The following is a 22,045-nucleotide window of genomic DNA, read 5'->3' on the forward strand; positions in this document are numbered from 1 at the left end:
CGCCATTCTTACGGTCAAACACTTCCATGGATTTAGACCGCTTCATCTCACATCTGTGTTTATAGTGTTTAACCAACGTAGCCTTCAACAGTGAGATGGTAGGCCGAGCTGGCGTCTGAAGAAGGTAGTGCCCGTATGATGTGCCCATACCACCGGTCTCATTCTTGAGTCTTGTCACTGATTGGAGCCACTCTAACCAGTCGGGTCGTTGTATTGTTGATGTGGTCGAGAAAGCGAAAAGCCAGTTGATCTTACCAGTACCCGCATTTCCATGACATGCAGTAAATGCTCGGCACTTCTAGATATGAGTGAACATTCCGTACCTTATAATACCACCGGTCGCACCACTGTGCAGTATGGCTTTGATTTTAGCTGGATAGACATCTTCTTACCACAAGTCATACCAGTGACGTTTCTGAATTGCGCTCAGGACGCTTTGATTCTTGGTCGTACGTCCTCAATCAAATTCATGTATTTTACTGCACAAATATATTCAAATTTGAGGTACAGCGGATCACTGAAAATGGACGAGTGTCCAAAATTAAAGCAACAAACGGAAATTTTGCAAGTTTGCGTTTATTTTGCCGCAAAACAATGTATACAAGTGACAGTAAAGTAGAAACAATGTAAAGAATACAAAACGTGAACAATTGCAACGTGCATAACGGTAGACAAAAATGGTCTCTATTTCTTTCAACTTAACGGATTTGCACGCATATTCCGACAACTGATTAATCTGATCAGTATGGAGTGTTACACAAGCCTCACAACGACGGGACATGCAGTGAATGATGTCGTCAATCTCATGTTGAGGCAATAACGCCAATTCTTCCTGCAGAGCTGCTCGCAAGTCTTAGGATGTGGTTGGTGGACGCTGACGTGATGCAACCCGTCTGCGCAGTGCATCCCAGACATGCTCTATGGGATTCAAATCGGGAGGGAGAGCAGGCCACGCCATGCATGCAATATCTTCCAAGAAAACATTAGCCATGCGTGCTCTACAAGTTGAAGCATTGTTGCCCATCTATACGAAGTCTGGGCCCACAGCACCCCGCAACAATCGCACATGATATCGCTGGCCGGAGTGGCCGTGCGGTTCTAGGCGCTACAGTCTGGAACCAAGCGACCGCTACGGTCGCAGGTTCGAATCCTGCCTCAGGCATGGATGTGTGTGATGTCCTTAGGTTAGTTAGGTTTAATTAGTTCTAAGTTCTAGGCGACTGATGACAGAAGTTAAGTCGCATAGTGCTCAGAGCCATTTGAACCATTTTAGCACTTGATATCTCAGGATCTCGTCACGATGCTTGACAGCATTTAAATCTTGCCGAGTCACCCGTACAATCTACCGAAGGGCTTTTCGAGTTGTCATCATAATCCCTGCCCAAACCGTCAGCAATCCTCCTCGATATCGGTCCCTTTTCACAATCTTAGGGGCCCGAAATGGTGTTCCACTTTCCCTCCAGATGCGAATCCGTCGAGACAGACTCTCCAAATCAGATCGGGACTCATCTGTGAGTAGAACATTGGCCCACTGCTCGATTCTCCAGGTGGCATATTGACGACTTCACTCTAGACATTCCCTTCTGTGGTGACGCGTCAGAGGTACACACACAGCAAGCCTCCTACAATACAGGCCGCTCTTTCGAAGCCCTCTGTACGACGTTTACCTCCATACAACACGCCCAGCGGCTACTGCGTCACATGCCAGCTACCGTGCAGTACTTAGGCGGTACCGTCGTGCCCTTACAGCCAAATAACCGTCCTCTCTTTCTGATGTCACACGTCGTCGGCCCTGCCCTAGTCTTTGGGACACAGTTTCGGTCTCTAAAAGCTGTTGCCACATCCGAGAAACAACAGAACGATTCACATTAAGCCACCGAGCTTCATCTGTTGGCGACTGTCGTGCTTCCATTCTTCCTAAGGATCTGCACTGCAAAGGGACTGGAAAGCGTCTTCTCTGTTACTTACTGCACTGTCTGTAACTGTGTAACACCCCGTTTGGTGGGAGCACTGACGTCATCGCTGGCGTGGTTGCTCTTTGATTGGAATGATATCTTTCGTACAGGACACGCTCGTACTGCTATCCGTTGATAATTGGTAAGATTATATCATGACTTAGGCACAGGACGGGAAAATTGCGATTTGTTGCTTTGACTTTGGACACCAGTGTATAATTTCCTCATTAATACCTTCCACAAAGCTACGAAATTTTACGTGAACTTATGAATTACTCTTAGAAACTTGGGTCGATAGTTGTGGCCACAAGTTAGTGCTACAGAAGAAAATTACAGAGAGAGAAACGGAGATGTTTTAAGTGCCCTTAAGAACAATTACTACAAGAGACAGTGAACAGCATGTAGGTAACTTGATACGAGATGAGAAGCTCAAACACGAAGAAAAGAATTGTAGCAACATCGTGTGTAACTTTCCTCTTGTTAGACATGGAATAAATTCAGACAGAAAAAGATATTGTTGGACTCATCAATCTGAAGACACGTTCATGCAACTCTTCATGTTGGTCTATCTTGTGCATGTCTTTTGAGATCTGCATAGCCACTGCAGCCCAGATCCATTCGAAACTGCTTTCCATATTAAAGCTTTGATCTCCCGCTACTGCCTGTGCCGCCACATTCACTTCCATTGCCAAATTAACTATTCCTTGATTCCTCAGCACGGGTCCTATCAACCTGTTCTTTCTTTCTGTGTAAATGTGCCATGGAGTTACCGTGTCTCGCAGACGTTTAAGCTTTCAAGAGTTAATGCTGCTCCAGTAATTGATTCTGTACGCCGAGCAAACAAGAAAGAAAGCTCGTGAAATTATACACACATAAAAAAGTTTTGCATCACCCCAGTTCCCAGAATCCTGAAGATAGACTGTGGATATTGTATCACAGACACAGTCCGTTTGACTGTTCAGAGATGTCATTAAATCTGCCTAAAGATGTAAACAACCATGCATGAGCAGCGCCTATTACACGAAGGGGGTCCGACAGCCGATCAGTTCCAGTCACTGCACCAGGAGGTATGTACACGTCTCGTATTGTCTGTAGTTCACCCATGCCTAGACGGTCAATGCCGCGGTTCGATCGCGTCCACATTGTTACTTTGTGCCAGAAAGGGCTCTCAACCTAGGAAGTGTCCAGGCGTCTCGGAGTGAACCAAAGCGATGTTGTTCGGACGTAGATGAGATACAGAGAAACTGTCGATGACATGCCTCGCTCAGGCCATCCAAGGGCTACTACTGTAGTGGATGACCGCTAACTACGGATTATGGCTCGGAGGAACCCTGACAGCAACGCCACTATGTTGAATAATGCTTTCGTGCAGCCACAGGACGTCGTGTTACGATTCAAACTGTGCGCAATAGGCTGCACGATGAGCAACTTCACTCCCGGTGTCCATGGCGCGGTCCATGTTTGCAACAACGACACGACGGAGCGCGGTACAGATGGGCCCAACAACATGCCGAATGGACCGCTCAGGATTGGCATCACGTTCTCTTCACCGATGAGTGTCGCATAGGCCTTCAACCAGACCATCATCGAGGAGGTGTTTGGAGGCAGCCCGGTCAGGCTGAACGCCTTAGACACACTGTCCAGCGAGTGCAGCAAGGTGGAGGTTCCCTGCTGTTTTGGGGTGGCATTATGTGGGGCCGACGTACGCCGCTGGTGGTCGTGGAAGGCGCCGTAACGGCTGTACGATACAACCGACAGTGCAACTATATCGGCAGCATATTGGCGAGGCTTTCGTCTTCATGGACGACGATCCGCGCTCCCATCGCGCACATCTTGTGAATGACTTCCTTCAGGATAACGACATCGCTCAACTAGAGTGGCCAGCATGTTCTCCAGACATAACCCCATCGAACATGCCTGGGATGGATTTGAAGGGGGTGTTTATGGACGACGTGACCCACCAACCACTCTGAGCGATCTACGGCGAATCGCCGTTGAGGGGTGGGACAATCTGTACTAACAGTGCCTTGGTGAACTTGTGGATAGTATGCCACGACGAATACAGGTATACATCAATGCCAGAGGACATGCTACTGGGTATTAGATGTACCGGTGTGTACAGCAATCTGGACCACCACCTCTGAAGGTCTAGCTGTATGCAACGCAATGTGTGGTTTTCATGAGCAATAGAAAGGGCGGAAATGATGTATATGTAGATCTCTATTCTAATTTTCTGTACAGGTACCGGAACTCTCGGTGATGAAAAAAATTTTTTGATGTGTGTATATCCTTACACCAGTACATGTGGTACAACGATGTGAAAGTGGACATGCATCTTTATAGGTACTGCCGTAGCTAACCTCATTTAGCTTTTCAGTAGTTTGCCTGAATCACTTGTGTAGTATTCATAGTAACTACGTCAAAACTAACTCTGCCGAATCGTTCGAAGTAAGTGAGACGGTTGTTCCACCCCATTGCTCTGCCTTAGCGTACCCTATCTTCTTTATCAGTAATGACACATGGGTCATCTTCACATTTTTGTTAGAGCACCGGGAGCCTCTGCCAAAGGGATGGACACGACTGTGTTTATTTATTTCCTGTTGCTCTTCCTTTTCCCATTCCTATTATGTTGCTATCACGTATGAAATGTGTGAATGTTTTGATTGTGGTTTCGTGAGCGGAGCAGCTGTAGTGCGATGATACTTGTTGTACATCAGCTTTAGTGAAAACCTAATACTTGGGGTGAACAGTCAAATATGCTCCTGTGATGGTGGAATCTTCAGGGGCTGTTAGGATCATCCTCCCCACCATACTTTCCCCCCCCCCCCCCCCCTCTGAGGGAAGAGCAAAGTGGCCATTAGCTGGCACTTCGCCATTTATGGACATTCGGTTTGCGGGTAGCCTAGATGAAGGACTGTCTCTGTGCAGATCTCCGTCAGGCTGTGTGGTACATTGGTACATCACCATTAAAGTAACTAAGCCGTTCTTTTCCAGCACAGTTATTTCGGGTTTATGTTGTTACCATGTTTCGTAATTTTTCCCAAGTAAATTCAACGGTTAGTTCGTAGATTTCTAACGAGTACATGGAGTTCACTTCGAACACAATAGTATGTTGTGACTTCAGCATATTTACTGTAGTTGCATTCATTTTTTTCTTCAGTTACGTTTATTTAGTTTCGTTAACTTTTTTTCAGAATATTTAAGTCTTTTTCTTTGTGATATGGGCCTCACCCATCGTGTATCAGTCAGTCATGTGTTCGCAACCGTTATGATAAGAATAAACATTTTCGTGCATTGGTTTCAAGTTAGGATTATAACCAAGTGAATAGAGTGAAATATTTAAGCTGGAAGCTTAAGATACGTGCTTGAAAATGACCAAAGGTCGATACTGGGGAGTCGCATAGATAATAAAAAGTAATAGTCTACCAGGACCCTGTATTCATTCCCAAAACATTTTTATGATATCCTGAGTTCCGCATTGATTATTCCCCCTCCCCCCCTCCCCACCACACACACACACACACACACACACACACACACACACACAAATCTGTTCAGCTGCCCAGTAAATATGGATCATTTTTAGAAACACTAGCTATTAACTAGTGTATGGATGGCATGAGTATGTAAGTTAAGTATAAGGTCAATATTAATCCCAAAAGTAGTATAATTTTCCACCAGGTTCCGTGCATAATATACAACACCACTTAGGTTTAGTTGCTGAGCCTCTTCAGCTTTTGAGAGATTTTACATATTATCTGTTCTTCACTGATAATCAATCCCATTGCTCGCGCTAGTAATTAAGGTGACCTAAACCCACCTAATAATGCAATCGTCAATAGTTTTTCCCGCTGGAATGGTATTGAATCAGCCATTAACTAAATCATAAATCCATATGCTTACTGATCGTGTGAGACTCCTTCTCATTGTGGTATCTGTTGTACCAGGTTTAACTAATTAATTTATTAAATTAATATTCGAGCTGCCTCCAGTTATTATCAACAGCAAGCATTGAATCATAGATGGTAGCGTGAGTGTCACCCATTGTAGAGTCTTTAATGCCCACCACCAGGCAACGATTTCATATAATATTCGAGAACAATAAAGTCATATCAGTCGAGTTCTACCTATTCAAAAGTAAAATCAAAGGTAGGCGTTCGTAAGCTGAATAAAAGCTTTAAGGAATTTCACAAAGAAATGCCGAAATAACTGTATGAGACGTAACTGAACGAAAGGGAAGGCCGCTGGATGACTACGGCGGAAAAAACATTGACAGGTGTTTCTCTAGAACTTTATCTACGCCAAACATCAAACACATGCTCGTTCCCAGTGCCGGGCTCCTCCATATGATCCATTAGGATGCCCCTCCTTATCAGAACGTATCAGTTGTGGTGCAATAATCGCTCAGTGGTTATCAGACCGTGCAGCTGTTGCAGCCTACGCCACTTGAAAGCAGAGGTTGCGACAAAGCCATCGATATCACAATTCCTACACTGTACAGACATCACACTGATGTTCAGAAATTGAATGGATCGCTATTGTAAGTGCCAAGATTTGCACACCTTATAATGAATTCACCAAACTTTCAACGACGGCTTGCTATTTTCAAATCCCGGCCTCATGTTTAGAATTCTGAGAAAGCTGCATTTCTGACTATTTCGTTACATCATTATCTTATATTCTTGTTGCGTAAATAGTCGTAATGAAACGTCTTACAAAATTACGGGGAAATTTGTGGCGATTTACCTGTCTCTGCTAATGTGAAACTTTGTTCATTTCAGTTACAGCAACAAAATCTGAAGGAAAATGATTAGTGAGACATGGTGATGAGGCAGACCTTGGATCGAACACGCGCATCTCATTAAAGAAGAGTCGGTCTGACACGAAGAGTTGGGGGGTGGGGGGGGGTGGGGGAGGGCAGTTTCTTTTCTGTGCTCAGACACTTATTAGTGTTGCGTCCAGTGGATGGTATCTCTAATATACTCAGTTTTAAATCATTTGACCCGCGGAATCACTATGGACGAAACGCTTGTTTTCGTAAACGCTGTTTGACTTTCTCCGGATTTTCCGGTTGCCGTCATAAGAGCACAATGTAACAATGCCACGATTTTATCAAAAAACACTAAAGGTGAAGAGGCGTATTGTTCCGGGTGTGGTCCATAAACCATGTAATAAAAATGAAAACCATGTAGGTTTGTTGTTTGAGCGTGAATGGGTATCATCATGAATTTATTGCCACAGGTACCACAGTTTGGGGTTCAAGAGCTCTAGTGATTATATGAGGCACTGACGGGAAGAAAAGGACTTGTCGTAAGACTCACATGCTGAAATACTAAAGAAAGTAAGAAGCAAGTAAGTCTGATAACAGAAATGGAACGATTTTCTGATGAATCTTGAGCGCACGTTTCCCATACTAAATATAATTTCAGCGACCGAAGTGAAAAATTGTTCAAATGTCTCTGAGCACTAAGGGACTTAACATCTGAGGTCATCAGTCCCCTGGAGCTTAGAACTACTTAAACCTAACTAACCTAAGGACATCACACACATCCATGCCCGAGGCAGGATTCGAACCTGCGACCGCAGCGGTCGTGCGGTTCCGGACTGAAGCGTCTAGAACGCTCGGCCACTGCGGCTGGCACGACGGAAGTGAGTCTGAATTAAGTTCTTCCGTCTGTATGAGCAAATTATTTAAAAATTCTTGTGAACAAATGACATTCATTTTTGTTTTGCTGAGTAAGACATACCACTGTTACGCACAATGAGGAATTATAAGCTAAATTAAATTTATAGGAGAAATACAAACACTATTAACTGAGCTACGGAAGGAACTTAGGATATAACAAATTGTAAGTACTGACCGACAAACTTACACACGTAGTTTCACTGTTAGAACAGCATCAAAATTAAAGATGAGTGCAATCTGGCAGTCGTCCATCTTCTGTTGATTGTCCAAAGGGAACATCAAATACATTTCAGCTGTCTGTTATGGAAACTCCATGAAAATTTTATTTTCGGTTTGATCCGAAAGGAAATATTCGAACCGTATGACTGAAGATTTGTAAAACGACCTAATTTTTTAGAATACTGTGACTAATTGTAAAAGTGTATGGTTAATTATTTTTATTTCCTGTTGAAAAATGGAGATTTTGGTCTGCTGTATTGTAAATAGGTCTTCTGCAGACGACAGAAAGTGCGATGTTCAGTGCTTTACTAAGTCATAACTAGTTTGCTAAAATATAAAGGATTTCGCTGTGACAAGATTCTTCGAAGATAGAAAAACATTAACATTCCATTTTAGAAAGATTAAAATTCCATTTTACAGTAAATTATCATAGTTTAATGAATCTTACTTTAATATCCCATGGTAAATGTGTGTGTGTGTTTGTGTGTGTGTGTGTGTGTGTGTGTGTGTGTGTGTGTGTGTGAGCAGTGACTTGTGATTTTATACGGATGGATAGATGGAAAATGTTATTTGTAGATTAATTGCACACTTGTTTGCAAATATGTATAGGTACACGATACATGAAACACATCAAAATTACACAACATATTCATCTTGACTTATATTAAATATTTCTACTGTATTTGTGAATAAGGTAACTTCCTCAACATTGTATCCAGTTTTATTGATTTTGCGTCTGATATCACCTGGTAAATGATCTGTAGATGAAAAAAAATTATCAACTAGTTGACATTTGTGTCTGTGACTGCCACTAATAACGTCAAACTGAATCAAAGAAATATCCACCTTATATACTTGCAGGATATTCAAAAGCAGCGACAATTTTTACTATTATTCGGGTAATGTAACGTGTTAAAGACATTCAATAATGCAATAACATTATCCGCAACTGTTTTGTAAAAGGTGAACGATGGAATACAGCGATAAAACACAGAATTAACGTTTAGGTCTAGCGGGATTTAAGTTCCCATCGACTCATGAAATCTTTATTAATTTTTCCAAGATTTTTCCTTAACTGCTTTTGGCAAAAGTCAAGATCGATTTCTTTCCTTATGGTTGTCTAACTGAACTAAAGTCCGGTTTCTAATGGGGACGCTGCAGAACGGACGTTAAAATCTTCTGTCTGTGGTAGGATCTGCTAATGAGTAAGAAGTATTCATGATTTATCAATTATTTTTATTTCTGTTACGTGGGTGGATGCTCTTCCTAGACACAGTAACATCAATAACTATAAGACGGCAAAGACGTTATCGTTAATTGTCAGCGACTCGTGTAAATTCTTCTCTACGTGAATGCTTACCTTATCTAGTTGTGTGTTGTCAGCTCTAACATCCTATGAATCAATGAGCTTATTAAATGGTTCAAAAACTTCTCCATAGACTTCTAAGACGCATATTTCCAGCTGCTCTCATCGAGGGCCACATAACATTTTTTCTGAAAGTTCATTCAAGTTCACATATACCATATTATGCGCCACTCTTTTGAGTGCGAAACCATATTTTTCAACATAATCTGCGTTCAATGCGGCCTCACAACGTCTTACTTTCAGTGCCTGTATTCCCGCCTGGTACTAGTCTACCAAACAACGTCGGAACCAACGTCTTGCTGCATCAGCAATCTCCTCGCTATTCACGTACTGCTTCCTGCGGAGTGCGTCCTTTATTCGGCCAAACAGATGTAATTCGGAAGGTATGAGATTCGGAATGCAAGGTCGATGAGGAAGAATAGGCTAATGAAGTTTTGTGAGCTCCTCTCGGATGTGCAACAATATTTGAGGCCTTGTGTTGTTATGGACTAGTTCGTTTGCATTTTAGTGGCTACAAACTCGCTGGAGTCGTTTCTTCAGTTTCAGTAGCACAGTATACTTCAGAGTTGATCGTTTTACCATGAGGTAAACAGAACAACCCCTCCACGCCCCCAGAAAACCGGCTAAGGGTGCGGCTTTGAACTTTTTGTTTGGAGGAGAGGTGGTGTGGCACCACTCCATGGATTGCCGTTTTGTTTCCCGTTCGAAGTGATGAACCCTCTTTCATCGCCTCTGACGATGTTCCACAAATTTCACTATCAGCCTTGTAACGGGCAAGCAATTTCGCAGAAACGGTCCTTCGTTACTCTTCATGGTCTCCTGTTAGGTGGCTAGGACCCCAGCGGGTACACACCTTTGAGTACCCCAAAAGGTGGTCGAGTATTTTAGCACTGCCAACAGAGACGTTCACTTGAGCAGTGAGGTGTTTGATTGTGATCCACCGATCACCTCGAATGAGAGTGTCCGTAAGTCTCAACACTGCAGGGGCCTCAGCTGTGTGCAGCCGCCCGGCAAGCTCGAGGTTGGGCAGGTTTACGTGACCTTGTGGCGGTGATGATGGACGCCTCGCCCACTGACTCACCCTGCTTTTGTTCACTTCCAGGCCTCCGTAGAAATTTTGCAAAATTCCTTCCCCCAAAATAAACTTACTGACAGCTCCTTACTTACAACGCTCCTTCGTTACAAACGCCATTTTGAAAGCTATAGCGCCGACATCTTTCAGAACTCCATGAAGGGGACTGAAACGGGAATATTGCACGATCACCGAAACTTCGTATTTTTTTCAGCCGAAGCTGACTGAGAAAAAAAAGTGTTCCATTACTTATTGAACGCCCATCCTACGCTAATGAGGAGATGAGTTAGAGGTGGCTGCTGAGCTGTAGAGAGGGAAAATTTATCGTCACGGCGTCGAAGCATGAAGATCATTGCCGACCGCGAAACTGAAAGCTGCGTTGTGGCACTGCACTAGCGACGATGCGGACCACAAGCAGGGAAATGTTATGACATCAGTGACTTCGAGAAACAGCAGGTACTTCCTGCCGGGCTACTAGGAACATTCATCTCGAGAACGGCGAATCTGGATGGCTGTTCGCGAATTAGTGTTGTGAGCGTCTATGGAAAGTGGTTATAGGACGTTGAAACTACGGTATTTTTTTTTTACCATAACATCCCTGTTTCACTTCACAAATTAACGACTTTCGAACAAAAACAGAAATAAACACAAATAATTTCAATTTAGATGTCAACACTGTTTATTTTTAAGTAACAAACAGGACGATAAGGATGTACAATAAAAATGTTCCGTAGGTTACGCTGCCCTCTCTAAATCCCCACCCAGTTTCTAGAAGGTTCACCGCTTCCGGTTTCTTGGGAACCTAGTAAGAGACTGATCGAACACGCAAACGAAGCGATCTAAATGTATCGCCCGATAGGTTTGCAATACACCTAACGTACAGGTAATGCGGTTACGATCTTAACCGACACTGAGGAAATTGCCGTAGTCTACGCTTACTTACGACACTCTGCGGTAGCCTACGGCAGTTTTACAACTCTAATCATTACAGAACGTGGATTTCGGAGGCGATGCCGCTCTGTAGAGCGGGACAGGTGGCGATCTGTGAGAGATATGACGACAGAGCACAGTGGTGGCGCAAATACAAGTGTTTGGTGCACATAATCAGCGCATACTGCTCAGCTTGGTGCTCTGAAGCAGACGACCCTTACATGTTCCCTTGTTAAACGAAATACGTCGACAACTACGACAGCATTGGGCGACTTTACCATAGGTCAATGGAAACATGCTGCTTTGTCTTATGCTTATAATAGTTTCCACAACGAAGCTTTGTCTCGAAACTTGGCAGAAAATCCAAAGAGATCCTGGTGGTATGTAAACTGCGCTAGCGGCAAGACACAGCCAATGTCTCCTCTTCACGATAGCAATGGAAATACTATCGATGGCAGTGCTGCTAAAGCAGAGTTACTAAACACAGCCTTCCGAAATCCCTTCAAGAAAGAAGATGAAGTGAATAATAGGGAATTCGAATCAAGAACAGCTGCGAACATGAGTAATTTAGCAGCAGTTATTCTCGGAGTAGTGAAGCAACTTTAATCACTTCAAAAAAGCATGTCTTTCGATGAGGACTGTATACCAATTACGTACCTTTTCAGAATAAAGTGGTGCGATACCTCCATACTTAACAATCATATACAACCGCTCGGTCGACGAAGTAACCGCACTCAGAGACTGGAAAGCTGCACAGCTCACACCAGTATCCAAGGAATGCAGTATTAGTAGTCAACAAAATCAGAGACCAATGTCATAAAAGTCGAAAGTTGCAGGATTTTGGAACATATACTGTCTTCGAACATTACGTGTTACTACAAAGAGAATGGTCTATTGTCACACAGTCAATACGAATTTAGAAAACATCGTACTTGTGAAACACATCTACTTCTTTACTCACACGCAGTGTAAAGTGCTGTTGAGAAGGGTTTCAAATTGATTCCGTATTTCTAGGTTTCCAGAAGGCGTGTGACGCTATACCTCACAAGCGGCATGTGGTCAAATTGCGTGCTTGTGGAATACCGTCTCAGCTATGTGGCTGGATTCGTGATTTCCTGTCAGAGAGCTCACAGTTCGTAGTAACTGACGGAAAGTCATCGAGTAAAAACAGAAGTGATTTCTTGTCTGACAGGCACTCTGTAGTACCTTATCTACACAAACTATTTAGGTGACAATCTGAACAGTCGTCTTAGGTTGTTTGCAGATGATGCTGCTGTTTATCATTAGAAAAGTCATCGTAAGATCAAAACCAATTACAAAACGATTTAGAAAAGATTTTTGGTGTGAAAATTGGCATGCCACCCTAAATAATGAAAAGTGTGAGATCATCCACATGAGTGCTACAAGGAATCCGTTTTATTGGCAGAACACTTAGAAGATGCAGCAGATCTGCTGAAACGACTGTCTACACTGCGCTTGTTCAAATGCTCAAATGTGTGTGAACTCCTAAGGGACCAAACAGCTGAGGTCATCGGTCCCTACGCACTATTTAAACTAACTTACGCTAAGAACAACAGACACACCCATGCCCGAGCGAGGACTCGAACCTCCGGCGGAAGAGGTCGCGCAATCCGTGACATTGCGCCTCTAACAGCGCGGCCGCTGCTCGCGACTCTGCGCTTGTTCATCCCTTTTTGACTACTGCTGAGCGGTTTGGGATCCTTACCAGATAGGATTAACGGAGTACACAAAGAAAGTTCAAAGAAGAGCAACTCGTTTTGTATTATAGAGAAATATGGGAGAGAGTGTTACTGACATAATACAGGGTTTAGTGTGGACATCATTAAAACAAAGGCGTTTCTCGTTGAGGCGGAATTTTCTGAAGAAATTTCAATCACTAACTTTCCCCTCCGAATGTGAAAATATTTTGCTGATGCCGACCTACATAGGGAGAAACTATCAACATAATAAAATAAGGGTAATCATAGCTCGCACGACAAGCTATTGGTGTTCGCTTTTCCCGGGCGCTGTTCGAAAGTGAAATAATATAGAATTACTGTAAAGATGGTTTGTTGAACCCTCTGCCAGGCACTTTCATGTGATTTGCAGAGTATCCATGTAGCTTCAGGTGTGGATTCTTAAGCATGGTTAAAATTTTGGACATGGAGTTCGCAGGTAATAACGGGCGCGCTTTATAGCATATGTCTCCTTGCTATGTAACTTTATAAACTACGTTTTCACCTCACGCCGGATTTGACGTGCGGAATCTGAGGAATTCAACGTTGAAATCGGTATCTTAGGTACATATCCTAATAATTTCAGCTCTTTTCTGGGCATAACCGTCCTGGCATCGCCATCTGGGTTTTGGCGAAATTATGGTGAAGAAGGCTTTTTGTGGTTTTCGGAGGAACTGTTCATGAACGAATGGTGCCCCATAAGTCCCATGAAGTCCACCGTACGCCATATCAAACGCAAAAACAACCACCCGATTTTCACCATTCGCCTAAGCATGAGAAAGTGTGTAATGTTCATATTTTGACTCTGCACTGTAGGGTAGTGACACTAAGACGACCCTTTTGGTGGGGTATAAATGGTCCCTAGCCAAAGGGCTATCCAAAAAGCTACTCTGCCTTCTTATCACCAATACAACCTAAGGCCTGTTTTTATACGTAGCGTTTTGGAACATATTAGGTTGGTTGGTTGGTGTATTTAGGGATGGGGAAGGGAGTCGTCCATGCCGTTTCAAAGAACCATCCCGGAATTTGCCAGAAGCGATTTTAGGGAAATCACAGAAACCTAAATCAGGGTGTACTGACGCGGGTTACAACTGCGTTCTCCCGAACGCAAGTCCAGTGTGCTAACAAATGCGCCACGTCGCTCGGTGAACATATTAGGTGCACATGCTGTCGCGTGCATACCGACGAAAAATGAAATTTCCTCATTCGTGTTTCGTGTCGCAAGTCGAACAATCTGCCGCGTCGTGACGGTTGCAGAATTGGCAAACGTGAACTTAATCGTAGTTCAGTAATAATCTTAATTAAGTGAGAGACATTTAATCTGCGCGATTACAATCGGATACTGCGCCGCGAGATCAACAGTCGGCCACGTCGTGAACGGTCATGTGTATACTTGTCAAAATAATTGTAGCACCTTTAGGACAAATTTATGTAAATTACCAGAACTCAGCCACATGTGAAAACTACGACTATACGAACAGAGAGTGTAGGTGACGATGGTAATCGAACGGTGCGACAATAGATTTGATTGCACTCCAGACAGACCACACGCTTGAAGCACGATTTAATATTTACGTCGATTGTGTGTACAGGTTAGTTGTGAACAGTGCAGCACACATCATCCAACTGGTAGAATATATTTCACTCTTTACCAGAGATGTGTGGTTCTCAGTCTGCAAATACTTCCCCAATCAGCAATAATTAATGAACAATACAGGGCCAAATTTAGATGGCGGTATCAGCGGCAGGAGAAGAAGCGTCGAGGGAAATGGCGTAAGTGTACAGTTATAAAACTACCGTAGGCTATCATAGACTGTAGTAAGAGTAGACGATGGTAGGTTTCCTAGTAGCTTTGGTCAGTTAAGATAGTAACTACATTGAAGCGCCAACGAAACTGGTATAGGCATGCGTATTCAAATACAGAGATATGTAAACAGGCAGAATACGGCGCTGCGGTCGGCAAAGCCTATGTAAGACAACAAGTGTCTGTCGCAGTTTTTAGTTAGGTTACTGCCGCCAAAGTGGCAGGTTATCAAGATTTAAGAGAGTTTGAACGTGGTGTTATAGTCGACGCACGAGCAACTGGACACAGCATCTCCGAGGCACCGATGAAGTGAGAATTTTCCTGTACGACCATTTCACGAGTGTACCGTAAATATAAAAAAACCCGGTAAAACATCAAATCGCTGCGGCGGGTAGAAGATCCTGCAAGGACAGGACCAACGACAACTGAAGAGAATTGTTCAACATGGCAGAAGTGCCACCCTTGCGCAAATTGCTGCAGATTTCTATGCTGGGCCATCAACAAGTGTCAGCGTGTAAACCATTCAGCGAAATATTATCGATGTGGGGTTTCGGAGATGAAGGCCCACTCGTATACCCTTGATGACTGCATGACACAAAGCTTTATTCCTCGCCTGCACCTGTCAACACCGACATTGGACTGTTGATGACTGGGAACATGTTGCCTTGTCGGACGAGTCTCGTTTCAAATTGTATCGAGCGGATGGACGTGTACGGGTATGGAGGCAGCCTTGTGAATCCATGGACCCTGCATGTCAGCAGGAGACTGTTGAAGCTGGTGGACGCTCTGTAATGGTGCGGGGTGTGTGCAGTTGGAGTGATATGGGACACGTAACACGTCTAGGTACGACTCTGACAGGTGACACGTACGTAAGCGTCTCGTCTGATAACCTGCATCCATTCACGTCCATTGTGCATTCCGACGGACTTGGGCAATTCCAGCAGGACAATACAACACCCCACACGTCCAGAATTTCTACATAGTAGCAGCAGGAACGCTCTTCTGTGTTAAACACTCTCACTGGACACCGAACTCCCCAGAAAGGGACATTGTTGAGATATCTAGGATGCATTGCAACGTGCTATTCTGAAGAGATCTCCACTCCCTTGCGTTCTTAAGGACTTATGGGATTTATGGACATCCCTGCGGAATTCATGGTGTCAGTTCCCTCCAGCACTACTTCAGACTTTAGTCGATGCCATGCCACGTGACGGTGCGGCACTTCTGCGTGCTGGCGAGAGCCCTACACAATATTAGGCAGGTGTGCCAGTTTCTTTGTCACTTCAGTGTACGTTACCTGTACGTTAGGTGTGTGGTGTATCTATTGGGCGTTACTTCATTTCCGTTTCACTTTGAGTACGTGATCAAACTCTTATTAGATTCCCCTACAAACTGGAAGCGGTGAAGTGCCTTGAAACTGAGGAAGGGTTACGTAACCTACGGAACATTATTGTTCTAAATAGTTATCGTCCTGTCTCTTACTTAAAAATAAACAGCATTTGTAGCAAATCAGAAATTGTCAATGTTAAATTCGGTTCTTATTCGAAATTTGTTGAGCCAGCCGGTGTGGCCGAGCGGTTCTAGGCGCTTCAGTCTGGAACAGCGCGACCGCTACAGTCGCAGGTTCAAATCTTACCTCGGCCATGGATGTGTGTGATGTCCTTAGGTTAGTTAGGTTTAAGTAGTTCTAACAAGGGAACCTCCCCATCGCACCCCCCTCAGATTTAGTTATAACTTGGCACAGTGGATAGGCCTTGATAAACTGAACACAGATCAATTGAGAAAACAGGAAGAAGTTGTGTGGAACTGTGAAAAAATAAGCAAAATGTACAAACTGGTCATCAGTCTTGGCCACATAGGCAACATAAAGGAGAACGTGATCTCAGGAGCGCCGTGGTCCCGTGGTAGAGTGAGCAGCTGCAGAAAGAGAGGTCCTTGGTTCACGTCTTCCCATGAGTAAAAATTTTACTTTCTTTATTTTTGCATAGTTATTATCTGTCCGTTCGTTCATTGACGTCTCTGTTCACTGTAATAAGTTTAGTGTCTGTATTTTGCGATCGCATCGCATAACCGTGCGATTAGTAGACGAAAGGACGTGCCTCTCCAATCGGAACCGAAAACATTTGATCGCAAGGTCATAGGTCAACCGATTCCTCCACAGGAAAACACATCTGATATATTCTATACGACACTGGTGACGGCATGTGCGTCATATGACAGGAATATGTTGTCGACCCACCTAACTTGTACACTTGGCGAATGGGTAAAAAGATTCTTCTACCTTGCCCGATTTAGGTTTTCTTGTGGATGTAATAATCACTCCCAAAAAAGTGATGAAAACATAAGAGTTTGTCACATAAACTGAAAATAAAAAATTAAAGTTTTCACTCGATGGAAGATTTGAACCAAGGACCTTTCATTCCGCAGCTGCTCACGTTACCACGAGACCACGGCGCTGCTGCGGTCCCAGCGTCCTTAATGTTGCCTATCTTTCCATGAACTACTCAGTTTGTATATTTTGCTTATTTTTTCACAGTTCCACACAGCTTCTTCCTGTTTTCTCAATTGATCTGTGTTCAGTTTTTCAAGACCTATCCACTGTGCCAACTTATAACTAAATCTGAGGGGGGTGCGATGGGGAGGTTCCCTTGTAAGTTATAGGGGACTGATGACCTCAGATGTTAAGTCCCATAGTGCTCAGGGCCTTTTTTTCTCGAAATTTGTTGATTTGTAATATGAAACGGAGGTATGTTGTAGTAAAAATAAAAGAAATACAGATTTACCTTAAAGAAAACGAAAGTCTCTCAAATAAGGATAAAATTAAAAAAAAGCTAAAGAAAAACATATCAAACATCAAATCAATACTTCGTCGAGCTTATATAAAACATGCATAAGCAACTTTCGTGCTATCAATAGTGACGGGAAGCTCTTGCCTTTAGTCATGAAGAAGGATAATCTGTTGAGTACAGAACAACAACAATAAATATGCATATTTTTGTGTTTGCATATATAAACTGTGCTTGCATCAAAAGTAATTGCTTTGGTTTCATAAAAGCACAACTAATTTTATTGCTTCTAAAACGCTATTTATATTTTGTAAGGATATAAAATACACAACGGACTGACATCGAATGATATGCCGTTGTTATTACAGAGTGAAGGAGAGAGAGAGAGAGAGAGAGAGAGAGAGAGAGAGAGAGGGAGGGAGAGAGTTTGTCTCTCGCACATTCATTTATATAGTTTTGGTAGAGCGCAACTCTAGGTATGTGTGATCTAGGCGCAAGATCATAAAATATACGACCCTCGTATCTGCGTATTACGTAACATTGTGTGCATCAGTAGTGAGTTTTTGACCTTTTAAGCCCCTGGACCGACAGAAGAGAAAAGTGTTAGGCGGACGGGTTGACAAGTGTTGCGGACCCCTGGGAGCAGCGGTAGTTCACACAGAGAGAAGGGCGTGGTGTGAGGCTTTGAGAAGTGAGGCTGCGGGAGCATTGTGCCGGGAACGCCCTCAGCTCCCTGCAGGCGCGGTTACGACTCATCGCCTGCCCAGTGTTCCCCAGTTTATCGCCCACGAAGCAAGGCTGCCACCACCCTGGCACTAAAAACTGCCAACTCGCAGGCGCTGGAGTATCGGTCCACTTGCATCATTCATGAGCGAAGGCAGCGCCGCAACTTTCTAAATGGATTCGCAGCTAGATCGTTTAATAAAGCGAGATGGGCGGAGTTGGGTGTCCAGAGCATGGCTAGGTTCTCGTGGACACCTTCATTCAGTATGTCCTCGCCTAACATAGACGGTAGGCGCGGCGTTAGATGTGCGACTTTTCGAATTTCGCATCAGGTTAAACGACTGAAAATAACAGAGGATAAGGTAAACAGAACTGCTGCTTTTATTCACCTGCCCCATCAATCTTCAAAATAATCACTTACGTTCAAATAAAGTGCAGTAAATTTACGTAGTTCAGTTTAAGTGAGTAAACAACCCCAGTATGGTCATTATTACTATTCTCCGTATGAATTAGGCAAACACAATTAGCAACAGAACGGCGGTATTATTTAGACTCATGGCAATTAGACTGACATTAATCCAATAATTTTAAAATGAATGTAGTCATTCACATACACTTTCGTTTTAGTACAGTCATTCAGCTAAACAGATGGCACACAAAATAGTGAAGCTGCGATAATTATTAAATCTGCACAGCGCGTTTGTCCTAAAATGTAGTCCGCTGTTATGAACGCTACAGAGATAAAATTCACTGTGAACAAGAGACATTTAATTCAACTACCATACTCACTGTCGATATTATAAGACACATAGTTATTTCAGTTAGTGATCAAACAGTGAAGCACAGCAAAGGAAATGAAGAAGTAGCTGTGCCGATCATTCAGTATATACAGTTCCACACAGTAAATGAAATGACACCATTAATGAATATAAACTTCGATCAGAAATTGGTAGCTAAGGTAGAATATTCAAAATTTCTAGGCGCTATTAGGGTCATTGCAAATTTTTGCAATATACATCTCAGTAAATTAGCTTACCACGCCTATTTTCATTCTCGGCTTTCGTATGGCATCATATTCTAGGGTAACTCATCATTGAGTAAAAGAGTGTTCATTGCACAAAAGGGTGTAATCAGAATAATTGCTGGAGCTCATCCAAGATCATCCTGCAGACACTTATTTCAAGAGCTAGAGATCTTCACTGTAGCCTCCCAATATATATATATTCACTTATGAAATTTATTAACAGTCCGAACGAATTCAAAAGTAACAGCAGTGTACATGGCTACAACACTAGGAGAAAGGATGATCTTCACTACTCAAGGTTAAATCTAACTTTGGCTCAGAATGGGGTAAATAATGCTGCCACAAAAGTCTTTGGTCACTTACCTAGTAGCATCAAAACTCTGACAGACAGCCATATAGCATTTAAAAGGAAATTAAAATAATTTATGAATGGCAACTCCTTCTACTCATTCGATGAATTTTTGGATACAGTAAGTGGGTAATTTCCCCAGCCCCACCCCCAAAAAAATTGTCATGTAATATTTTGTGTAATGTAATATCTTGTATAGACACCTTTTATTAGCCTGACACATTCCACATTATTACGAAGTGTCGTATTTATGATCTATGGAACAAGTACTAATCTAATCTAATCTAATCTAATCTAATTCCTTAACCACTGATACTGACAGTATGATTCTTAGACAATCGTAATTACTGCATTAGATTTACAAAAAAATACCGGAGTCAATTTAGATACGCATTTAAACCCAGAAAACAGTATAATATCATATGTTTAGTTCCCTCCCGTAAGCCTGCCGAAGTCCTGGTTGATTTGATTAGGTTCCTGCCGCTATTGTTAGGCATCGGACTTTATTATTCGTGACAACACTGGAGGAGAGTCTTAGTCCCAAGCTACATTTATCACACTATTAAAATCTTTAACGGTGCGGCTCGTGACATCAAGATTCGTAAAATTCCTGCATGACATTACACATTAAGAAAAATTATGAATAGGTCTCTTGAAATTCCACATACTTCATACGATGTTGTGCCCCAAGAGTACAATCTTGGAAATTTCTTCCTGAAATTAAGCCCTATATGATACCAGTAGACTTTTCTTACTCAGGAATCCCTTTTTGCCATTGCTTCTCTGCTTTTTGTCCCCTCATTGCTCCGTCTGTCATGGGTTATGTTGCTGCATAGGTAACAGTATTTTCTCACTAGAAGTTTCTCACTTTTCTCATTTCTTCCATTTTCTCTCAGTCCATATTTTGTACCCATTAGACTGTTCATTCCACTCAACATATCCTGTAATTCTTATTCACTTTCACTCAGGATAGCGATCAACTTTCTTTGATTTTTTTATGTATATCTTGAAGAGTAGAGTCGAAAGAGTACATCGCTGTCTTACACCCTTCTGAATCCAAGAACTTCATTATTGGTCTTCCAGTCTTATTGTTCCCTCTTGGATTTTGTACATATTGTATATTTGTCGTCTTTCGCTATAGCTTACCCCTATTGTTTTTACATACTCGAACGCTTTCCAATGAACGTGTCTCGATTTTTTTCAGTGTTGCTTCTATTATCAACCGCAACGTCTGAACTGACTCTCTGGTGGGCTTACCTTTCCTAAAGCCAAACTGATCGTCATCTTACAGATCCTCAGTTTTCTTTTCCATTCTTCAGTATATTATTCTTGTCAGCAACTTGGATGCACGAGCTGTTAAGCTGAATGTGAGACAATTCTCACACTTCTTTAGCTCTTACTGTATTCGGAATTATGTGAATTATGTTTTTCCAGAAGTCTAGTGGTATATCGCCTGTCTCATAGATTCTACACAGCACCGTGAATAATCGTTTCGTTGCCATAACCCGCAATGATTTTAGAAATTCCGATGGAATGTTATCTACTCCTTTTGCCTTATTTGACCTTAAGTTGCACAACGCTTCTTTACATTCTTATTCTAATACTGACTCCCCTATCTCTTCTGTATCGACTCCTGTTTCTTCTCGTATCACGTAATCAGACAAGGCTTCCCCTCACAGAAGCCCTCAATGTACTCTTTCCCCTACCCGCTTTCTCCGCTGCAATTAGCGGTGGAATTCCCATTGCAATCTTAATATCACCGACTTTACTTTTAATTTCCCCTAAGCTTGTTTTGCCTTCTCTGTGGGCTGTGTCAGTCCTTCTAAAACTCATTTCTGTTTAGATTTCTTCACATGTTACATGTAGACGTTTCGCCTTAGCTTCCCTGCACTTGCTATTTGTTTCATTCGTTTTTAGCCTTATGCACAGTTATTAACTTTCACACAAACTGTCTTCTGCATCTACATATATACTCCGCTAGCCACAAAGCGGTTTGTAGCGGAGGGCACAATTCGCGCCAAAGTCATATTTCTTCCCTTCTGTTCCACTCGCGGATCGCGCGAAGGAAAAATGACTATCTGAACTCCTCAGTACGAGCTCTTATTTCCCTTATCTTTGAATGGTGATCATTGCGCGATTTGAAAGTTGGTGGTAATAATATATGCTCTACATCCTCGGTGAAGATCGGATTTCGGAATTTTATGAGCAGGCCCTTCTGTTTAGCGCGCCGTCTATCTGCAAGTGTGTCCCACTTCAAAGTTTCTATGAGATTTGTTGCGCTCTCGCGATGGTTAAATGTACCAGTCACGAGTCTTGCCGCTCTTCTTTGTACCTTCTCAATCTATTGAATCACACACAACTGGTAATAGTCCTATACAGACGAACAATACTCCAA

This window comes from Schistocerca americana, chromosome 1 (assembly GCF_021461395.2).
Source record: "Schistocerca americana isolate TAMUIC-IGC-003095 chromosome 1, iqSchAmer2.1, whole genome shotgun sequence".
NCBI lineage: Eukaryota > Metazoa > Arthropoda > Insecta > Orthoptera > Acrididae > Schistocerca > Schistocerca americana.